This window comes from Podarcis gaigeae (assembly GCF_964106915.1).
Source record: "Podarcis gaigeae genome assembly, chromosome: 3".
Taxonomy (NCBI): Eukaryota; Metazoa; Chordata; class Lepidosauria; order Squamata; family Lacertidae; genus Podarcis; species Podarcis gaigeae.
The window spans coordinates 6,136,989-6,161,099 of record NC_139680.1 but is presented as its reverse complement, the minus strand read 5'-3'; the positions used below and the strand labels follow the sequence as shown (position 1 = coordinate 6,161,099).

At 43.0% G+C, this 24,111-nt stretch overlaps 2 protein-coding genes across 3 annotated transcripts in view; one reads left to right on the top strand and one right to left on the bottom strand.

The window, feature by feature from the left end:
• SLC1A4 (solute carrier family 1 member 4) overlaps positions 1–24,111 on the bottom strand; it is a 308,345-nt gene that overhangs the window by 64,010 nt on the left and 220,224 nt on the right. The gene's annotated exons all lie outside the window — the stretch shown is intronic.
• Positions 1–24,111, top strand: part of SPRED2 (sprouty related EVH1 domain containing 2) — an 82,261-nt gene that overhangs the window by 13,332 nt on the left and 44,818 nt on the right. The window lies entirely within an intron of this gene.

Below are 24,111 nucleotides of genomic sequence, written 5' to 3'. Positions count from 1 at the left end.
AAGCAGACGTTGGATGGCCATCTGTCATGGATGCTTTAGCTGAAATTCCTGCATTGCAGGGAGTTGGACTAGAGGATCCTTGGTGTCCCTTCCAACTCTATAGTTCTATGATTCCGTGAGCTGGAGCAATTCTAACTACTTAATTCAGTTGTGATTCTGGTATCTGAGGAATAAGGAATAGTAATCTAGCTGTTGGGATTAGTAATAACTGAGCGAATGAGTTTATTGTGCAAGAAGAGGACTTGACAGATGCTGAATACATATGCAGCAGATCTCTGAATGCAAATTAGATTCGCAAAATATACAACATTGTACAACTTGTCTCTAACCCTGCTGGCATTATATGCAACAATTTAGAATATTCTGGAATTTGAGAATATTTAAGAAACTGAATACCTCTGTTCCCACTTAGTAATTTTTATTCCCTGTTAATTCAGTGCAAGCCTCTTTATACTAGACGAGAGAGCTGCAAATATCCCATGATCTTGGGTATTTAGGCACTCAGACCTTTGTCGAACCAGGAAATTTTGGAATATTTTCAATCCTCTTTTTTAAGTTAAGTACTGAAAATATAAAGGTAAATAAAATTGAATATAGAGTTAAAGTTTTCTTCCTTCTTTGGTCAAATGCTACCCATTCTTAATTTTTTGGGTGTGTGTCCTCTAGCTGGTTAATGGAAGTTGTAGAGGTTGGCTTTGCATATATTTGGACAAACTACATGGAAAAGCAGCATATGAAATATAATTATGGCAGAAGCTGTTAAAGTTCTTGGTTTGTGAATGAAGTGTTTATGGTACACAGATAAAACTGCAGTAAAGTTGGTTCTCTGCTTCCATTAGAGCAGCATCTCACCTTTTTGGAGGTGTTTCTTGCACTGGGGCATAGAAGATTATGTGGTGTCCCCTTTTCCTTGCACATTAGTGATCCCTTGTTTCACCCCAAAAGCAAACTATGTGATTGGGGAATGTTCATTTGTGAAATGGGTTCCTAAATGCTGGTAGGATTGTGATGATGACATTTACTGTTGTCTTTAAGGACTACTTTGTATAATTCTGAAGTGGAGCATAAGTTGCACATTATTTTAATTCCTCTATGACTTAGATCAGGGGTGCCCAAACATTTATCAAAGAGGGCCAGATTTGGTGAAATGAGCATGCGTGAGGGTCGACCAAAGTTCTTAAGCTTTTTAAAGGGTTTGACCCCAATAAATAAACTGCCACAGGGGCAGATAAAACCAGTTGTGGGGTGGATTAGGCCCTAAGCAAAGTTGACATGCCTGACTTAGATTCAGACTTGGTCTCATCATGGATGGCCACTTTTACTCACCTTTCTCAGGATCTTGAGAAATTGGGTTGGCGCAGTTGACAGTGCAGAACAGAGACGGGACACAGAGCATAAAGCAAGTCAAAATGGTCTCCTCGAAGAAGGGCAGTTAAATCAGAGCAGATTCTTTTACTTCATTGCCCCCTCTCATTCTCTCTGTTTCTTTAAAGGCATTCAGAGTAATGACCACCTCGAGACAAGGCGAACACTGTATAGTTAACTCCTGCTTTCAGCCTATATTTTCCACAAACATGTTTTAACAGTGTAATTTTAGAACTGTTAAGATGGGAGAGTGGGAAGGTTCTGTGCTTGTATTTTAACACTTTGTAAGGAATCTTCTGCCTGTTTATATAGGCTATGAGTAAAAAGTTATGCCCTGGAGCTGATCTAGGTTATGAAAAATTCAAGTTGAAACATATACAGGAGTGAGTGTGTGTGTGTGCGCGCGCACATACACACACACGCACATGTGAATCTCAAGTTGAAGCAAAGCACATAAATGCTATGAATACACTAATGCTCAAATGCCAGAGTGGGCGGGAGGCTGGGACTTGTGTGTGTGTGTGTGTGTGTGTGTGTGTGTGTGTGTGCGTTTTCTTATCCCTTGTCTTCTGGCTATGGACCTGATATTTAATGAAATTGTGCAATCAGCCTGAACCATTGCCATGTCAGTATGTATGTATTTATTATATATATATATATATATATATACGAAAGCAAATATATATATATATATATATATATATATATATATATATATAAAATTTTTTATTAAGTTTTTCCTTTACAAATAAATCCGTACAACCATGTTTACAAATTTGCTGTTTTTGAACTTCCACCAGCACCTCCCTCAATCATCCATTTTTCTTATCTTCACGCATTTTCTATATGATATTGCCAATTTAATATTATCCTTCCATCTCTGTTTCTTTTTTACAATATACCTTGTACTATCACAAAGCCTCCTTAAAACCCACTAGCGTTGTCTGTTCGTCACATATAGTTTTCAGATAATCCGTGAACTTTCCCCAGTCCTCGATGAATTTGTGATCTTTCTGATATCTGATTTTTCCAGTCATTTTATCCAGTTCTGCATAGTCCATAAGTTTCATTCTCCACTCATTCAAGGTCGGTAGTTCCTCTTGTTTCCATTTTGGGGCCATTAATATTCTTGCACCATGTCAGTATGTATTTAAAAATCTAAAACATTGCAGGCATTTTACCTGATTTCTTATTACATGTAGTGAGGAAAATTCTGAGATGTGTGGTGTTCAGTGGATCAGGCCCCTGGTCATTTCTTTATGGCTTTTGATTCTAGGTTTGAAAATGAATGCATTTGTCTATCCAATCCTTTTTTTTTTATATGATGAATTTTATAAGGATAAAAACAATTCATCTTCGAGTACTTGGAATGTATGGAGCTGATACTTTGCCCTCTGTTCTGAATACAAGTTCTCTTAACCTTGTATTCCTCCCATGTTCCCACTGTAGGAAAAGGAATGGGATTGATAGCTTGCAGAATGTTCATACCAGCAGTCTGTTGAAAATCTAAAAGGAGAGCAACTAAACATCTTCTGACCTTGAAATCTAAGGTTGTGTCCCTGTTTTTGACAGTCAAGAAAGTCAAAGTAGATACTTGGTGATCTCATTTGTATATTCTTAAATTTGCCCTGAAATCTTTGTTGGGTGTTGGCTGCGCCAGGCTTCTAAGGTTAAGCAATACAATTAGTACTTTTCTCTGTTTTGTACTTTTGAAGCCTAGGTATCCCCTGTATATCTTGAAATCAAAGAATTAATAGCTAACTTTCTAAACCTGAATGGCTAGACATCAGAACCACATTATTTAGCAACTCAGTTATTTTAGCAAAGTTATTTTAAATGGCACAATGGGTGATATGATATCTTGCAAATGGAGAAGAGTTGTCTTGCGCTGATCTGATTCATCATCCTTAGTTCTTGGTAAGCTTATCTTATTTCCAGTTACATTGTTGAGGAACCTTCTATGCAGATAACTCTGATTTGGTCTGACACATCTTAAGAGATGTGATTTTTCAGAACCAGAAGGCAGGAGGTGAGCCATAAAATTGGGAAGCTAGAACATTTCAATTGTATTTCGTTATCTCATCCACCATATCACGAACAGGCAACATTTCGTATGCAACTTTTTGGGATCAATGTACTAATCAGATAGGGAAAACTAAGACTGCATTTTCAGAAATCTTCTATGTGAATAATTGCTAGGCTTGTGAGGTGAAATGTGAAGCTCTGCAGGCCTCACCTGAAATTTTAAATGGGTGCTTTTTCATGGCTTTCCTTCCAATGTGCATCTAGAGTTAGCAGATATTTTTGCACAATGCTCTATAGCAATACATACTTTAAATCAGGATCTAGTGCAATCTTGATGGGGTTTTGATGTGTTCATTTTGGCATGATGTGTTAATTTTTGCATTGGATGTGATACCAGAGGCAGTGGGCATTCTCTCTACCAGATGGGTGAAATGGGCAGCTCTAATATTATCCCTGCATTTTCAGACACAACAGTAAATCACTTCTGCTGCTTTTCCCCCACCCCTGTGTGTGTGTGTGTGTGTGTGTATACGTATACTGTAGTTGTACTTGCATTCACCTCTGGTTAGGTATCCTTAAGGATACGTACGCGGCAAACCTGGAACTATTTTTCCAGGTTTCGCTGCGCGCGCATGCACAGAAACACTAAGCGCCATGCACATGTGCAGAAGCGCCAAACCGTGCATGTGCAAAAGCAGCACCTCCGGTTGCGAATTCCTTGGGATGTGACCGTAGCTCCAGAATGGATCCCATTCGCAACCGGAGGTACCACTCTACTACATAGTAGGAAGAAATAGGATGCTGTTTTGCAATGCTTTGGAAGAGAGCTCACAATGGGCAAAACACAGATAGTGATTAGTCCCCTCAAGGCAGTTTCTAGACTTAGCCCAGAAAGATTCACACAGGCATTTTATATAAGGCTTAAAGCAGCAAATTTAAAATTGCCATGGAACCAGCAGTCCCCTAACTCTGATATCTACCTTTGTTAATGAGACATGGTTGTTTTCTTAATTAATTCATATAGTGTTTAAAGCAGGCATGGCCAAACCTGGCCCCCCAGATGCTTTGGGACTACAATTCCCATCATCCCTGACCACTAGTCCTGTTAGCTAGGGATGATGGGAGTTGTAGTCCGAAAAACGTCTGGAGGGCCAAGTTTGGCCATGCCTGGAAACTTTAAAGAAACATAAAATGTGGCTGGAGACAGAAAAGCTTATGACCATCGATAAAATGGAAGCTCATTGTTTCTCTCTCTGGGTCCAGGCCATAGCATCTCTTTGTCTAAGGCAGGGGTGTCAAACTCAAATTCATCGGGGCCGCACCAGCAGTTTGGTCACCCTCAAAGGGCCGGTTGTATCTGTAGGACAAGTGGAGGTTTCCTGAATGCATGTAAAGTGGAGGTTTCCTGTGTAGAACGGCCGGCGCCGCTAGAGGGCAGACGTTCTCTGGCTTGTAGGCTGCCGCGCATGCGCTGAAGAGGCGGCTTTCTTGTGTCAAAAAAAAAAAGGGGAGAATAAAAGGTGAAGGTTGGCAGCCGGTAGCGGTTACACGGGCCACATGACAAGGTCTGGCAGGCCGGATTCGGCCCGCGGACCTTGTGTTTGACACCCGTGTTCTAAGGGCTGGTGAAGACAATACTTTGCCTGCTGAATTCTTTAGCTGGCCTCTTCCCTTTCTCTCTCCACCGGTGCCTTTCCCCCTCACCACCTCACTGCAGGAAGCAGTGAATGATCAAACCAGAGAGATCTTGGGTCCTGCATCACTAAGTCAGTCAAATCTCATGTTCAGTTTAAACACAGGATCTTCTTTCTTGGCTGGGTCTTTTCCTGATAACAGGGCGGTTTGGAGGATGAATGAAGCAGGGGCATGCTGGGGCGTCCTCACAATTCCCTCCCCAGGTAAAATTTTGGGAGCCACGTACCATCAGAATGGACTGTAGGACATCATTTGTATTTTTGTTGAATTTGCTCATGGAAGTGAGATTTCCAAGGCACTCATGGCAGGGAATTGAAAGGGCATTCTGTGTCTACTAAGCCACTTCTAGACTTCAGCTTTGGGTGCAATTAATGCTGAATTAGATACAGGTAGAAGTTGACTTTCAGTACTTTGTAACAATAAATAAATCCTTCAAGCAGGAGGTTGGGCTCTTTAGGAATATTTGCTGGGAGAGTGACTTTACATGAGAAAGAGAGAGAACACATAATGTTTGTAGGAGCGTTACAATTTTTCTGAATGGAGTAAATGCATTGATGGTTAGCTTCTATCGCCAGCATGCTTATATGAAATAAATAGTGTTCATTGCTGCATGCTCTTGCATTTCTACTCAAGGGTTTACAGTGGAAATTTTATCTTGCAGCCAGGATTTGTAGCCCAGCCTACATAATAGGGCTGGGCGATAACTGGTTTTCAACATTGTGATATATCACCAACTAAATCATAATATTTTTATATATCACAGTGTCTGATAGCATGCTTCAGCTCATACACACCAACTCTATGGGGCCCCAAAGTATGCAGGGATGGGGCTGAACCCCTCCAGTGTTGAGGGATCGGACCCTGCTGGGCTTTCTCCACGGCGGCAGCATGAAGTGATAAGAAGAAGAAGAAGAAGAAGAAGAAGAAGAAGAAGAAGAAGAAGAAGAAGAAGAAGAACGGGTTACTTCCGGGTTTCGGCGCATGCGCAGAACTACTAAATCGCACTTTGCACAGAAGCGCTGAATTGCAACCTGTGCAGACACGGCGCTGCGGGTTGCAAACGTGCCTCCCGCACGGATCACGTTCACAACCCGAGCGTCCACTGTATAAGGAAATAAGGAGAAGATGAAGCATATAAGGAAATATAGGGTTGAGGGTACAGAGATTTAAACAACACAGCAAGGTTTTGGTTTTTTTGTGTGTTTTCTCTGAAGTAAAGGCACCACCAACACAGAGGCACACACACACACACGAAGGCAAAGGCAGCAACATACCAGGAGCAAGCAGGGAGACGGAGGGGCCTTCCTGCCAAGAAAATTATCTGTTTGGGAAATCTGCTTTCCAGATCTTGCCGTACCAATTCGCTGGCATGTCCCTCCCTGGGCTGGGAGCTGCCGTGTCTGGGCTCTGCTGACTGCTTAAAGTTCAGTTCAGCTTTGCGTTTCTGCCGCTGGTTCTTTGATTGTCTAGCCATGGGTGTGTATGAACATGTGTCTTTGCTCCTGGATTGCCTAGGACCCTCGTCCCTACGGGACCGCCTCTCCTGGTATGTCCCACAGAGGAACTTACGGTCTTCAAATAAAAACATCTTGAAGGTCCCAGGCCACAGAGAGGTCAGGCTGGCCTCAACCAGAGCCAGGGCTTTTTCGGCTGCGACTCCAATCTGGTGGAACGCTCTGTCACAAGAGACAAGGGCCCTGCAGGACTTGACATCTTTCCGCAGGGCCTGCAAGACAGAGCTGTTCCACCAGGCCTTTGGTTTGGACTCAGTCTGACTCCCTCCTTTGGCAATCTTTACAAAACTTTAGTTTATGGTTGCCAACAATTTTGATTTTAATTAATTTTTATAATGTTGCACTGTTTTAGTGTTGTTAGCTGCCCTGAGCCCGGCTTCGGCCGGGGAGGGCGGGCTATAAATAAAATTTATTATTATTATTATTGTTGTTGTTGCTGTTGTTGTTGTTGTTAGCAGGCTCCGTGTCATTAGATGAACTCTGGAAGTTTTGGGAGCCGAGAGCAGGAAGTTGCGCTTAAAGAGTTGGTCGGTGTGCTTGCAGGGAAGGGCTCATCGGGAGATTGGCTGCCCACCCTCAGCGTGAGGTGCCTTCTTGCCAAGAAAAGTATCGGGTCAGCTGTGCTGCCCCACTGGGAATCTGTCAGCCCCCACCTTTTGCTCACATTTCCCTCACGGTATATTGCCTGGTTCAAACACTTGCCCACGATGTCATTTCAATACAGTGGCACCTTGGGTTACAGACACTTCAGGTTACAGACTCCGCTAATCCAGAAATAGTGCTTCAGGTTAAGAACTTTGCTTCAGGATGAGAACAGAAATCGTGCTGCGGCAGCAGCGGGAGGCCCCATTAGCTAAAGTGGTGCTTCAGGTTAAGAACAGTTTCAGGTTAAGAACAGACCTCCGGAACGAATTAATAATAATAATAATAATAATAATAATAATAATTTTCATTTATACCCCGCCCTCCCCAGCCAAGGCCGGGCTCAGAGCGGCTTACAAGCAATAATAAAAACAAGTTGAATGATTACAACTTAAAAACAAAATTAAAACACAACTTTAAAATATTAAAATGTAGCCTCATCGCAGGAGGAGAAGGAAAGGAAAAAAGAAAGAGAGGGAGGGAATCAAACTGATTCTAAGCCAAGGGCCAGGCGGAACAACTCTGTCTTACAGGCCCTGTGGAATGAAATCAGATCCTGCAGGGCCCTGGTCTCATGAGGCAGAGCGTTCCACCAGGCCGGAGCCAGAGTTGAAAAGGCCCTGGCTCTGGTCGAAGCCAATCTAACTTCTTTAAGTACTTAATTAAGTACTTAACCCAAGGTACCACTGTACTAGTATTGGACGGTATAGCAATTTATTGCATAACCTTGCTACATAATTCATTCCGTACTGACATTCCATACTCCTAGTCCCGACTTTACAATATTATTTGCACAAGATCAAAACATGGATTTGGATTTCTTTGGAGGTGAAGCAAGGGGTGTATGTGCACATATATGTCAGGTCTATAAGCTGTGCTTGTGCAACTGTTTTGTATTTCTGGTACTTAAAACTAGGGGTAGACAACCTAAGGCCCGGGGGCCAAATGCGGCCCATTCGCCTTCTAAATCTGGCCTGCGGACAGTCCGGGAATCAGCGTGCTTTTACATGAGTAGAATGTGTCCTTGTATTTAAAATGCATCTCTGGGTTATTTGTGGGGCATAGGAATTCGTTCATTTGTTTTTTCACAATATAGTCCAGCCCCGCACAAGGTATGAGGGATGGTGGACTTGCCCACTGCTGAAAAAGATTGCTGACCCCTGCTTAAAACTATCAGCACAATAAAAGTTAGTGTAAAAGTTTAGATATCTAAGCTCCCCAGACCTGTTGCCCAAACCAGCCCACACCCTTCTTTAAAAACTGCACCACAAATGTTTAAAAGTCTGTCTGTTGTGCCTCTAACCAGCACCTTGGCCTGCAGACATGAACAGGTGGCAGTTTTTCCCTCTGGGATATGAAAACAGTTGCCCATGGTTTCAAGCACCCTAGGCTGCTGTTGACGTAGTCCAAGGGTAGCCAACAAGGTGCCCTTCAGTTATTGTGAACTAGAATTACTGACAGCCAGTATGGCCAGTGGTTATGGGGTTTGTAGTCTGCAACATCTGAAGTCCTCCCTGCACCTAGTGCCTTCTTAGTTACCTGACAACCTTGTTACTGAAAAGGGCTTCCAGATCATAGGGTATGATTGATAAGCGAGCTCTCATTTTAAGTGCATTGTGTCAAGCGAACCACATCCCTTCCCCAGTGCCTGCAGTGGATAAAGGAGCTAATTGTAGTGTCTCCCAGTATGTCCTGGGGGACAAGGCTTCAAGCATCTCTAGCAGATGTGTGTGTTAAAATTGATTCCTAAACACCTGTTCTATCCAGCAGCTTCTCCAGAGCCATTAGTCAAGCCAATTCATGTTTTTGCAAGTTCTTAACTTGTATCTGTGTAGTTTTTCATCTCGATGATGCGCTCATGTGTTCCAAAAGTCAGCACACTTGCTGTTCTAGAGGGATTATTCTTCCTCACTTTGAAAGTAGTTTTGAAAGCAGAAAAATGACTTACTGCACCCATGTTTTAGAACCACACACACAAAAAGGTGAATACTGAACTGTGCGTGTGCACTCACAGTGGCACCATGTAAAGGGAGTTGTTCTTAGGCTTGGTTATGAGTGTGTTCTGTCTTTTACTCACTTTGTGAAAAAAGGGCTTTCATGTGGTTCATGAAATGTCCTTTACTGCTCAAAAATCTGAAACTGTTCAGTCCTATGCAGTGATTGCGCCTAGGAATTCTGCATGTGTTTTTCCCTTCTACACAGTTAGCAGCTTGGTTTCCTACATCTTCTGATACTTCTCCAATAGAGAAGGTTTTTTTAACTGGAAAAAAAGGTGTGTGAGAAATACAAGCAATACCGCCCGGAATGGGAGTGTAGTTTATATAATGTTACACTGAAGCGTAAGGTTATACTGGCCTATAGTTTATCAGAGGAGATAGGGAAGCCTGTGGTAACTTTACACTAAGTAGTTACATCCTAAGAATTTGACCTGTGGTCTAAGATGCCTTAGTGAGAGGACTTGACCAGCAGGGGTTGCAGGCTGTTGTGATAACCCAAGAATCCAAAGGCACCACAAAATGCAATTGGAAAAGTTCTTAACCTGCTGCTGGCCCATGTGCAAAGGGCTACATAGAAAGTGCTTCGGTTTTATCTCTCTAAAATAAATAAGAGCAGTTTGTAGGCGAACTTTACACGCTTTCTCTAGGGCTGATAGTAAGCAGAGTATGTATAATTCAGCTCTGCATTCTGTTCTTGCAAATATTCTCATTCTCTCTCTCTCTCTCTCTCTCTCTCTCTCTGTGTGTGTGTGTGTGTGTGTGTGTGTGTGTGTGTGTATTTCTGTGTTTATAATCAGCAATCTCATAAAGTGATATCATGGTGGAATGCATCACATAAGAATATGATATGCAGCACATCATTTTTAAAAGTAATTTTGTAAGTTGTGTGTCCTTGTTTCTCATTTTGACCCTTTTACATGGTTTGTATGTTTTGTGGTATTTTATGCCATTATTTTTATTGATTACAGATTAGTAATCCTTTATTGTAATTGATAAGTGTAAACTATGTAAATTATTATTTACTGATGTTTAATTTTACTGTTTACTATTATATTCTAATGGATTGTTGAATATTGCTTTATTTGATATAAGTTGTTTATTTCAAAGTTGTTGTGACGTTTTCTCTTGGATCAGCTTGTTATTATTAATGTTTGATGTTTTATTGTGTGTTTATATGTGTTGGAAGCTGCCCAGAGTGTCTGGGGCAACCCAGCCAGATGGACGGGGGTATATATTTAAAAATTATTATTATTATTAAGAATAAAATAAGTGAAAACCATCCATAAATACAGTTTGGTTAAAAAATGAAAATTCATACCTGGTTCAGTTGCTGGTTCTTTCCGTACCAATTATTTGAGAATTCTGTTCTCTAGTGTTAGCATAGTTACTACTGTCAAGAGTTGAGATATCTCTAAAACTATGCAAATACCACTTAGAAATCAACCAGGCCATTGCCAACACCCAAGCAACACTGGACACAGATAAGCCCCAATGGTGGAATCCAGTATGGTCTGAGTCCTTCCTCTCCACCCCCTAAATCCACTCTTGAGGGTGTGTGTGAAAAGGAACTGAAGGTTCCATGGCATATGTGGGTAGACATAATTGGATGTTACCCCAAATCAATAAATTTTACAACAAAAAGAAGTAATAACGCAATCTCCGCTTCTCTCCTTTGCATTGTCTGCCAACAAACAGCAGAATCAGAGTACTTATAGTGCTGCCTGGAGCAGTGGGGGCAAAACTCATCAATTTAAAGCCGTTTAAATGGTTAATCTTCTTTAAGAGGTTGGGGAATGTAGAGTAGACTCAAGTGCCTGCTAACCAAACCAATTCAAAGTAGCACGAATCAAGAGTCAAAGAGGGGAGAGCGAAACTACATAGAAGAAATGTATTGCAAAACTGCGTGGGAAATTAAAATGTTTGGGTGGAGGGAATACCAGAAGGATTTATGGTGTTGGGTTATAGTGTTGTGAAGAACACAACCATAGCAGAATTATTTCCCATGTGTGGAATTCAACACTTACAGTGACTTTTCCATATGACCTTATGGTGGCAGAGGGACTCAGGAGCAGCTTCTGTTTCATCCATGGTATACTGCTGGGTGAAGCAACCATTGCAGTTTGGTCCTCATACAGATCTTGGACGATGTATTGATACATTGGCCATGCCTACTGTCCTGGATTTAAACACCATGTATGTAACCACTTTTGTCTGGACTAGGAATGCCTGTGTGGCTTATCGTCAGTGGTGGGTTAGTTCCTGTTGGCAACAACTGGTCATAGAAATCACCCATGCACCACAAGTACCTCATATCACTAGTTCTATAAGAATAATACTTGCATACAAAGCCACTCCCGACCTAATGAGGGGGTGGGGTTGCGGGTTCACGCCCCCAACTACAATCTCGCGGGGCTGGCGTCAGCCCCGCGGGACTCAGGGATTCCCCTAGCTCATCAATATTCATCACCCTCAGTGCCAGCCAATCGGATGGCGCTGGGGGCGGGCTTGCCTGGTGCACTTAAGGTCAGGGCAGCCCTGACTCGACCCCTTTTCTCTCCTGCAGCAGCTGGTCGCCGCAAGGGGCCTGGTAGGAGTTTTGCTATTTGGCAAATTGACTGTAATTTGAAGCCACTTGGTTTTTTTGCCTACCTCGTAGCAAACGTCACAACTTCTGGTTTTGGCGGTTAGGCATTGGCAGGGGTATTGTGTTTTTTTTGTTTTTTTTTTAAAATATATTTTATTAAGGGTTTTCTTGTTTTACAGTGTAAGTGTAATGCCTCGTGTATTTTTTTTTTCCCATGTAACATTTTTACAAATCCATTTCATTTGTTGAGGCATTAGGAGGAGAAGAAAAAAGAAAAAAGAAGAAGAAGAAAGGAGGGTGGAAGGAGGGGAGATGGATGGGGGTGGGGTGGGGTAGCGGTGTTTCTATTATGCTTAATGTATGTAGTTTGGTGTCAGCGTGCTTGTGTTGTTCACTTGTGTTCCTTTGGTGGTGAGAGAGGTTGGGGTTGGCCTAGGATGTGATTGTTTGTTTGTGATTGGCTGTGGTGATCTTTGTTTTCGTGTGTGAGTGAGGTGGGTGGGTGTTTTGGGTCAAGTTAGCCATATGCAGATGATGTCAGGGGGGGAGGAACGCCATCACCTCCCCCAAATCTTGATGGGTAGTTCGTTAAAGGACTCCGGGGGGCGTCGCCTCGTCCGAAACCTACGGAGGCTAGGGCCTAAAGCGCGCCCCCGAGCGGTAACCTCTTGCGGAGCGCCCAGGGATGTGCATCTCAGGGGCTCCCCCTGTTGGTGCTTAACCCTTCCCGGTTAGACCGGATAGTCTGTTAGGGCCAATGCCTAAAAGCCAATACTGCTCTTACCTGTAATCAATAAAGTTGTGGCCATTTTCGCCCATTAACCTAAATTCTGGTGTCCGATGTCTTTATTTACTTCACTTGTGGGAGGGGGCGGGTATCGCCACGCAACATACTTTCATGGGTATTACGTCAGATCTGGTGTTGACTGAGTCTCTTATCAGTACAGATTATCCTTTCTGGATTATCAGTAGGAGTGGTTTACTTTGAGTCGAGTGGGGTTATAATTTCCCTAATTTTATTCTTCTGGGTGTATAATGGTGGTGATTTTTCATCACTTACATTAGGAATAGCCAACATGGCACCCATCAGATGTTGTGGACTCCAGTTCCCATCTGCCCCAGACAGAATGGTGAGGGAGGATCAGAGTTGGGGGTCTGCAACATCTGAAGGACACCATGTTGAAACCCCTTGACTTTACCTAGATAAATCTTTGAGAAGTTCTGGCTCTTATCATCTGTACAGTTAAAATGTTAAAGGTGAGCTTCAGTATTAAATGTGTCTTTGAGCTGGATGCTAGTGAGTGAGAAATCAAGCTGTAATGCTACGATATGTCTCCAGAACATGGATTTCCATGACATTTGTCTTCAGCCTAAGCATTCTGTTACTGAATAGTGGTGGTGATGTCAGTGTTAGAAACTGAGATATGAAAGCTAGCAGCTAAATAGCACCTTAAACCTAGGTTATGGGCGCAACAACGGAATGTCTAGCCATGCATTTTTAATTTTTTTTAATTTTTTAAATAGTTTTTATTGGTTTTTCGATATATACATCCTTTATGAAATATATTTCTAACAATTTTCAATTTTTTCCTGCCCCCCTCCCCTGGACTTCCCTCATACTTCCACTTTGTTTTACTTTCAGTTTATTCATCCTGCGTAGCATTTCCCCAATTAATTCCTATTACATTTACATCTATTTTTTAATTATATACATTTGTAAATGTTTACTCAAACCCTGCGAGTGAGTCCAACTCTTCATGTTGTCTCTTCATATATATTGTAAATGGTTCCCATTCTCTTTTAAAGTCTTTGTTGTCCCTTTCATGTAATTTATCTGTTAATTTGTTAATTCTGCATATTCCATGAGTTTCTCTTGCCATTGTTCTTTCGTTGGGGTTTCTTCTGTCTTCCAAGCTTGTGCTGGTAGAATTCTTGCTGCTGTTGTTGCATACATAAATCATTTCCAGTTGTCTTTTCTTATTTCTTGATCTAAAATCCCTAAGAGGAATGCTTCTGGTTTCTTAACGTAAGTCTTTTTAAACATTTTTTTCAATTCATTATATATCATTTCCCAATAATTTCTGACCTTTTTGCATTCCCACCACATATGATAAAATGTACCATCTTTTTCTTTACATCAACAGGTTTTTGACTCTGTCTTATACATTTTAGCCACTTTCTCTGGTATAATGTATCACCTAGGCACACATTTTTATAACAAGAATACAAAGCTGAAAGTGAATGAACTGCAGCTAAAATATTATGTTCACTTTTCACATGGTCTAGTCCTTCCCCTGCCCACCCCCCTAATATTTTTAAGAGGGTCTTTTCTCCAGTCTTCAGAGAGTAGCTGGAAATGGGGAGGCAGTTCCTTTCACTCTGAGATCACAGTGAAGTACTGTGCCCAGAGATCAGAAACTGCTCACACTAATGAAATTCCCCAAAATGCGCTTAGAACAATGGGAGTTTCAAACACTGGGTGATACATTTGACGTATTTATCAGTTGCACATGCCAGTGGCAGATTATAGGGTTGCATGCTCTTGCTCTTTGCATCTCTGTAAAATTAGTCCATTTCCACCCCTCACTAAATATCCAGGTTGGATCTTCTGCAAATGGCATGTGTACCGTATTTTTCACTCTATAGGACGCATTTTTCCCCCTCCAAAAATGAAGGGGAAATGTGTGTGCATCCTATGGAATGAATGCAGGCTCCTTGGCTTCAGCGATAGCAACACGAAGCCTCCGAAGCGCAGAGGGAGCGCTCCCTCCACGCTCCGGAGGCTTCGCATTGCTTTTGCTGAAGCCTGGAGACCGAGAGGGGTTGGTGCGCAGCGGGAACTCGCGCTGCGCTCCGAAGGCTTTGGGTTCCTTTTGCTGAAGCCAGGAGAGCAAGACTCCTGGCTTCAGCAGAGAGGGAGAGCTGCCCAACACCCCTTCAGCGAAGCGGGAGGAGAAATGGAAGGGGCTCCGTTTCTCCTGCCGCTTCGCTGAAGGGGTGCTGAGCAGAGAGGGGGAGATTTTTTTCCCCTTGTTCTCCCCCTCTAAAACAAGGTGCGTCCTATGGTCGGGTGCGTCCTATAGAGCGAAAAATACGGTAATCCAAACTTGGTAAGTCAAATACAGGCCTGTCACACTTTGGGAGGTGATTTACCTGTCTCCTGTCTATTATTAGAATTAGGTTTGGATACTCCAACCTGTGTTGCCATCTCCAAAATGTACCTCGCTTGCATGTTACAGGTATCTGACAAGAACTTGATATTCACTGTTTATGACATGGTTTGCAATTCCCCAAAGCAGATGCGTCTAAAGTGGCAAAGTATTTGAAGTCAAATAGAGCAGAACAATTTTTAAAAGTAAACTCTTCTAGCATTCCACTGATCCACCGCATGACCCAATTTGCACAGCCTTGGTTATAGCAGCAAGAGCCTCTGTTATCAAGAGACAGAAAAATGGCAACATGGGTTATTTACAAGATCAAAGGGAAAAGGCTCTTGGACTCAAAAGTCAGTGAATTTGCCGATCAGAACTGCCTAACTGTGTGCCAATGAGCACTAGGGTATTACTGTCAGAAGACAGATTCGTAATTCAAAATGACCTTAACAGGTTGGAGAACTGGACCCAAGCTAACGAACATGAATTTCGATAGGGACAAACGTAAGGTTCTGCACTTAGGCAGGAAGATCTAGGGGCACAAATATGAGATGAGGGACACCTGGCTTACTAGCAGGACATGTGAAAAGGATCTAGGGGTTTTGGTGGACCACAAGCTTAACATGAGTCAACAGTGTGATGCAGCAGCAAAAAAAGCTAATGCTATTCTAGGCTGCATCAACTGAAATAATAGTGTTCAGATCAAGGGAAGTAATAGTATTGCTCTATTCTGCCTTGGTCAGAGCACACCTGGAATACTGTGTCCAGTTCTGGGCACCACAATTTAAGAAGGATATTGACAAGCTGGAACGTGTGCAGAGGACGGCAACCAAGATGATCAAGGGTCTGGAAACCAAGCCTGATGAGGAGCGGTTGAAGGAGCTGGGTATGTTTAGCCTGGAAAAGAGGAGATATGATAGCCATCTTCAAATATCTCAAGGGCTGTCACATGGAAGATGGAGCATGCTTGTTTTCTCCTGCTCTGAAGGGTAGGACTCGAACCAATGGCTTCAAGTTACAAGAAAGGAGAATCCGACTAAACGTACAGAAAAACTTTCTGACAGAAAGAGTTGCTTGACAGTAGAATGGTCTCCCTCGGGAGGTTGTGGACTCTCCTTCCTTGGAGGTTTTGAAGCAGAGGTTGAATGACCATCTGTCATGGATGCTTTAGCTGAGATTCCTGCATTGCAGGGGGTTGGACTAGATGATCCTTGGGGTCCCTTCCAACTCTATGATCCTATGATATGATTCTCTTACTCCGCCCTCAAATTGGAGTGCATCAAGGGGGGAAAGGCAAGACCGTCCTTATAGTGTAACTGTGAGTAAAATTTTGTACAATACGTCTCTTTACTACATTTTTTGGTCTTTAAGATGCCACAAGAATTATTTGTTGGTTTGCTTTATGGACTCTTTCTTTCTTTGGAGGTTAGTTGAGATTTGGACCTCAAATGATTGTGGCAATGTAACCTGGAGCATAAGGGACACGGGTGGCGCTGTGGTCTAAACCACAGAGCCCAGGGCTTGCTGATCAGAAGGTCAGCGGTTCAAATCCCTGTGACGGGGTGAGCTCCCGTTGCTCGGTCCCTGCTCCTGCCCACCTAGCAGTTTGAAAGCACATCAAAGTGCAAGTAGATAAATAGGTACCGCTCCGGTGGGAAGGTAAACGTTGTTTCTGTGCGCTGCTCTGGTTCGCCAGAAGCAGCTTAGTCATGCTGGCCACATCACCCAGAAGCTGTCTGCGGACAAACGCCTGCTCCCTCGGCCAGTAGAGCGAGATGAGCGTGCAACCCCAGAGTCGTCCACAACTGGACCTAACGGTCAGGGGTCCCTTTACCTTTAACCTGGAGCCTAAGAGACTGGTGAGAGGGCAAAAGGGGATCCACAGATTTTGGTTCGGCCTAGTAGCCAGCCATTATTTATGGTTGTCCCAAGAATCATCTGCCATGCTCAGAGAACTTGGAGGAGGGATTTGATCAAAAACACACTTGAACTTAGTATTCCCTGGAGCCTGGCAGGAAGCAAATGAGAATTTAGCAGTAGAAGCAAGTATCTGATCCCTCCTTCTGAGTTCTCTGCAGTTTGCAGAAAATTTGCTGGGATAGAGGGGATTTTCCTGATCCCTTTGAACGATACTTCTCTTTATCTGTCTTGCTTGGCATGCCACAAGTGATTAAAATGTTAAAGCAATAATGCAAAACTCGACAACTCAAAACATAACATCAATCATCTATGGGGAATAAACAGTCACAACTAAGCAAAAAGTGCAGTTAAAATGCTTGAGTAACTGATTCTTTTAGGGCTTTTCTTTTAGTGTTAATGACAGTGCACATTTTTAATCCCCCCCCCAAATTGTTTGATGTTTCAAATGCACGCTGACTGGCTGCAGCCCCATGCAGTTCATAATCTTGTTGAAAAATGCATGGTTTTCCTGGTGAGTGAAGATGCTCTTAGTCACTTGCAGAAAAGTCCCCAAAGCAGTTGTTTTTATGCTTGGAGGAGATAATGGCATCTGGAGGGGGGGCTAGCAAGCCCTGTTCTTTCCTCCTGCAGGTGCTTCAGGTAGGCAAAAGTATTCAGGGACCACTGTACAAGGGGGCATGTGTAGGAAAGGTGTACGATGTGCATGAGTAGAACAGGTTTCTGCTTGGGCAATGAAACTCTCCCGCCTTCTCTTTTGTACTGCAGCTCCCATGCTCTCCTCAGTCTACTCTGGAAGTGTGGGGGACCCTGTCTAATGCATCTGTGAAGGGGAAGCCCCATCATAAGGGCGCTTGCACAACATTGAATTTCACCCTCAGTTGTTTTTTTGTCTTAAAAATAAAAATGGATGTTTTGGATATATTTGTGGGATCTTTGCCTTGTATCGTATAAAACAGCCAAAACAAAACCAGCGTTTTGGAAAAGGTGCAAAGAGAACAGCTTTAATAATGAATCCTTTTCTTTTCTTTTACTGTTACAGAAAAGCTTGCCAGCAGCATGTCTAGACATGATGTTTTGTAGCATCCCTCTGTACAGTATATAGTCAAATTTAAACAGTGCTGGGGCGTGTAATGAATTTCTGAGTGACTACTAAATTCCTCGCATGGTGCTTCAGGGCATGAACAAAGAAGCCAATGGATGTTAATCTTGGAAGTGAGCGTAGTCTGCAAGTTGTCTTGGTTTAGAGATAACTCTTCTTAGTCCTGCTGGTACCCTTGATTATTCACCTGGTTATTCTTAAAAATTGTCCTCTTGTCTAAAGTTTGACATGAACTATAGTTCTATAGTAGGCATAGGCAGACTCCGGCCCTCCAGATGTTTGGGACTACAATTCCCATCATCCCTGACCACTGATCCTGTTAGCAAGGGATGATGGGAATTGTAGTCCCAAACATCTGGAGGGCTGGAGTTTGCCTATGCCTACTATAGAACTGAGCTGCAAATGCTGCAGTAACTTGAAATCTGCCACCTTCTCCTCCTTAAGAGTAAGCACAGTGCTGCACAGGAAAGGAACCTTAATCTTTCATTTATTTTGTTTTTATTGGTGGTGTTAATTATTTATGGTGTGACTTCCAATGCGCTAGAAAGGGCATCATACAAAAGTACAACCTAGGCAATGAAACAGGAATGAAACGAGTGGCAGAATTCACAACAGAATCACGGTTCCTAAAACTCCAACATTTTCGCAGTCTCTCCCCCCCCCCCCCCATCCCTTTTCTCCTAAGGCACACAGAAGAAGACACAATGGATCCTTTCTGTCCCGCCAGTGCTTTCCCCTGGGGAAATGGCTTTTCAGATGGATTGTGTTTAGTAGACGTCAGATGGTACCCCCAAGAGTGAGCTGACAGGCTATGTAAAATAAAGTAAAATAGTTTAGGCAAAACTAATTCCAGGGGCATGTTTGTGCCTGATACAGTGTCACTGTCAGTAGACGCAGGAAAAAATGTATAGGAGAGCTTTTGTATATTTACCTTAAAAGTGTTAATCATTAGTGGAAGGCGAGGGGGTGGAATCCACATGCCAGCAGCTGTAGGAACAGGCAGAAACAACAGAGGCAGAAGCTGGGCATTAGGCTTGTTTGTGCAGATTGCTAGGAATGCCCTAGTTCAGGTCTTGCCTCTCACATGAACTCTCTGCATGGTCATAGGCAAGCTTCTCCCTTTTTAGCCTTACCTTCTCGCACCACTGGGACGCGGGTGGCCCTGTGGTGTAAACCACTGAGCCTTGGGCTTGCTGATCAAAAGGTAAGCGGTTTGAATCCCCGCAACGGGGTGAGCTCCCGCTGCTCGGTCCCTGCTCCTGCCAACCTAGCAGTTCGAAAGCACACTAGTGCAACTAGATAAATAGGTACCGCTCCGGCGGGAAGGTAATCGGTGTTTCCGTGCGCTGCTCTGGTTTCGCCAGAAGTGGCTTAGTCATGCTGGCCACATGACCCAGAAAAACTGGCTGCGGAAGTGGACAAACGCCGGCTCCCTCGGCCTGTAAAGCGAGATGAGTGCCGCAACCCCAGAGTCGTTCGCGACTGGACTTAACTTTCTTTTACCTTTACCTTCTCGCACCACCACCCTATCTGCTGTATGGCTATGATGATACCAAGCAACATGACTGGATTGCTGAGGGAAACCCTTACATGCATCTTGGGGGAGGGGGAATCACACATAGTAAGGGGCTTTTGTTTTTGTTTTTTTAAAGATATTTATTGAAGTTTCAAAAATTATATAAAAACAAAACAATAATACAAACAAAACACAAACAAAAACAAGTATAATTTCAATCCGTTATTTTCTTATAACTTACTTCCCCGACCTCCTCGTACCTCCCCTTTCTGTATTCCAGTTTCTAATTATTAATTCAGCAAATCCTCTCCCTTAATTTTCATTTGATTTTTAGCCTTTCTTTTCTTTTTACTTAATCATTACAGCTGAAAACTACTTAATTTGTAAACCAACGTCATTCTAGCATTCATTAATTTTGCAATGTTTCCTAAGATAATCCTTAAATTTCTTCTTCCGCCGTCTCTCTTCCCTGGTCTCGGATTCTGCCAGTCATTTCTGCCAGTCCCATATAGTCTATCACCTTCATCTGCCATTCTTCCAAGGTGGGTGGATCTTGTGTCTTCCAATACTTTGCGATGAGTATTCTTGCTGCTGTTGTAGCATACATAAAGAATGTTCTGTCCTTCTTTGGCACCAATTGGCCGACCATACCCAGGAGAAAGGCCTCTGGTTTCTTCAGGAAGGTATATTTAAATACCTTTTTCATTTCATTATATATCATTTCCCAGAAAGCCTTAATCTTTGGGCATGTCCACCAGAGGTGAAAGAATGTACCTTCACATAGTAAGGGGCTTTTGGCCCCACCCCAGGGTCATGCAGCCCTTTGGGCCTGCCCCAATGTCACATGAGCTAAAACCCTGAGCTTCTGTGCGTCCACATCTCAGGTGTGTCGATTGGGACCAGGGGTTGGGGGCCACATGACCTTGAGGTGGCTCCACCAGTGAAGTTCTGACCTACAAATCCACACATGTACACAAAGCGCATGTGAAGCTCTTTGTGAACACACAAATGCTATTGGCCTAGGTTCTTCCTGGGACAGTGCACGTTTTTAGGGGAAGAAAAAAAAATGTTTGTTCGACTAACCCAAAACTTTGCTAATTACATGTCGTCTGTTTCCCCTCTCGGGATTCTAGAAGGCAGTTCCTAGAGCAAAGAATAGGAAGTGTCCTCTCAGTCTGTCAGACGCTGTCTTCACATACACAGGAAGTCCCTAACTCACCAACAGTTTGAGACCCATTGGCTACCCTCACCTGGTTTAGTCAAAGCAGTTCCTGAGGTGTGGCTACTGTTGCATGCTGACAACGTTGAGGAGCACAGGTGAGATCTGAGTGCAGGGTGAGGGCCAAAGGTGCACAAACTACCCCAGAAGGAGTGCAGCGTACCCCACACCAGAGGCAAAGGTAAAGGAACCCCTGACCATTAGGTCCAGTTGTGACTGACTCTGGGGTTGCGGCGCTCATCTTGCTTTATTGGCTGAGGGAGCCGGCGTACAGCTTCCGGGTCATGTGGCCAGCATGACTAAGCTGCTTCTGGCAAACCAGAGCAGTGCAGGGAAACGCCGTTTACCTTCCTGCTGGAGCTGTACCTATTTATCTACTTGCACTTTGACGTGCTTTCGAACTGCTAGGTTGGCAGGAGCTGGGACCGAGCAATGGGAGCTCACCCCTTCGCGGCGATTTGAACTGCTGGCCTTCTTATCGGCAAGCCTTAGGCTCTGTGGTTTAACCCACAGCGCCACCCGCGTCCCCCACACCAGAGGTACTACTCCCCTAACATACCACTTAAAGAAATCCCTCGATACTCAGCTCTTGGGATCCTAGCTACTATCACAATATTGATTTCAATGGAATTTCCAAATATGTGGTCTTAAGATTAGGGCATCATTGTACAGTAGTACCTGCGGTTGCAGACGGGATCCATTCCACAGGTCCGGTCGGATCCCGAGGTTTCCGCAACCTGAAGACCGCTTCTGCGCATGCGTGTGCGACGAAACCCGGTAAACTACTTCTGGGTTTGCCGCGCACATTCTGAAGTTTACGTAACCAGAGGGTTACATAAACAGAAGTACGACTATATATCATAGGATCCAAATTCAATCAATCACTGATTTTATTTATGCTTCGGTCTCTTTAATCCCCAATGCCAGTTTCTTAAATTTGGATTTGGAATGGGTTTATGGGAGCAGCACTAGATGTTGCAAAACTTATTTTGAAGCCTTGGGATTCTGAACATGTAGCTTCTAGTTTAAATTATATCATTTATTTATTATTCTGTACATTAATGCTGCACATTGAAGCATTCAGTTGCACACATGGACTTCACAATTTATTCTTTTCATTACCTTGCTGCTTGTGTGAGGATTTTTTTAGCTGCCATTGGCTAGATCTTGCATTTTATTGGTGGAAACTGCTTTAATTGTTAAAACCTATCATGTTATTGCTGATCTGTTTTACCGTAAAGGCTGAAGTTTAATGTTTCCTCCTTTATTTTACATAAATGTGTTATCTCTGCCTGGGTTATTAGATGAGGGAAAGTGGAGTATCTTTTGGGTTAGGCCAACATAAAGTTCACTCCTAACTTTAAGATGTTAAGTTTTTGAAAACCCTCCTCAGAACAATTCTAGGAGTACAGAATCAAAATTGCTTTTCACCAACCTTGATAAAACAGTGGATAAAATTATGTTTCTTTCTTTTTAACCTGGTAAAAATTGGGTGTTGTAGAAAGCACACCTTAAATTCAGCTCCTGAGAGATGTACTTCCACCTGTGAACCTACTGAAGGCAGCAAAGGGTGCTGAAAGGGTATTGCGAATTTGCCAGTGTTAACACACACACACACAAATGTTACCTACATTGATTAGCTGATAGGACTGGTGCTCAAAACTGGTACTGGAGATAGCACTTTATGGAATCTGGCTTCACAAAAAGCCGCCTTATATTTTTATAAGTAGGTTTTGTAATGGGGTCACTAGGTTTTCTCTGACAGATCAGCTTCCCACATGACCACAGTGACTGAGACTTTCTACTTCAGTTTCTAGGTAAAAAGATGACCTCTAAGTATTGTTCCCTAATCTATGGCATTTATCATCTGAAGTATTATTAGACTATTATTTTTAGGTTTCTCTTTCATATACCTGACTGTTCCACTTTCCTGAAACCTTACCTATGATATGCATTTTCAAAAAGGCTATTAAAAGTGAACCCACTCTTAGAGCTGGCTTAAATCAGGGTACTTAGCTTTTTACATTCCAAGGGGACATTCATCCAAATTGATTCATGGTGCCCAGGAAATGCTAAAGTTTCTGCATATATATATATATATATATATATATATATATATATATATATATACCTGATTTGTTTCAAGAGATAAATTTCTTTACTTAGAAAAACTAGGAAAAGAAGGAATTGGATATACAGTGGTTGTTGGCGTTTAGTCGTGTCCGACTCTTCGTGACCCCCTGGACCAGAGCACGCCAAGCACTCCTGTCTTCCACTGCCTCCCGCAGTTTGGTCAAACTCATGCTGGTAGCTTCGAGACCACTGTCCCACCATCTTGTCCTCTGTCGTCCCCTTCTCCTTGTGCCCTCCATCTTTCCCAACATCAGGGTCTTTTCCAGGGAGTCTTCTCTTCTCATGAGATGGCCAAAGTATTGGAGCCTCAGCTTCACGATCTGTCCTTCCAGTGAGCACTCAGGGCTGATTTCCTTATACAGTGGTACCTTGGGTTAAGTACTTAATTCGTTCTGGAGGTCCGTTCTTAACCTGAAACTGTTCTTAACCTGAAGCACCACTTTAGCTAAAGGGGCCTCCCACTGCTGCCGCGCCGCCGGAGCACAATTTCTGTTCTCATCCTGAAGAAAAGTCCTTAACCTGAGGTAATATTTCTGGGTTAGTGAAGTATGTAACCTGAAGCGTTGCCTGTTGTGTGCCTGTTACATAATTTTGCAGCCAGCTTAGATAGCAAAAAATAGGGAGAATGAAGACTAAGGTTTACACATGAGAAGCAGCCAAACAGGTTTCGAGTGGGTCCAGGAGTGCCCCAAACAATTCTAACATTATTGGACATCCAAAGATTGTAACAGATAGGTTTGCTATGACCAGAAAGTATGAATAAACCGTATGCATGCAGAGCAAATGGTTCTCAACCACCCACCCAAAACGATCCAAGTTACAGGTCAAAATTGCCTGTGTATGTACAGGAGAAATTCTAGAAAGCTGCCTATTTTGCAGATTAGAGAGACAAGCTTCAAGGGAAATCTATGAATTCATGTTAGAGAGTTCATATGCAAATCCAAGCCTCCTTCGCTACTTCTCCTTTTGCAACGGATGCAACACAGTCACAAGACGCCTATAAATGCACATAGAAGCTCTGCCTCCATACATGATGTCAGAAAGACAAGAGACTCGCTTCCTCATTCAAGCAACACAGCCAAGAGGAGCAGATAAGGAGACAGACGTGGAGATGTATGAGAGGTACTAATATAGCAACCACCACCCAAATTTAAGGGAGGAAGAAGACTCAAGAAAGGTACAAGAAAAAGAATCAACACACATACCTGTCTCCTCCTAGAACTGCTAGCACATTTGCAAAGCTTAAGCAG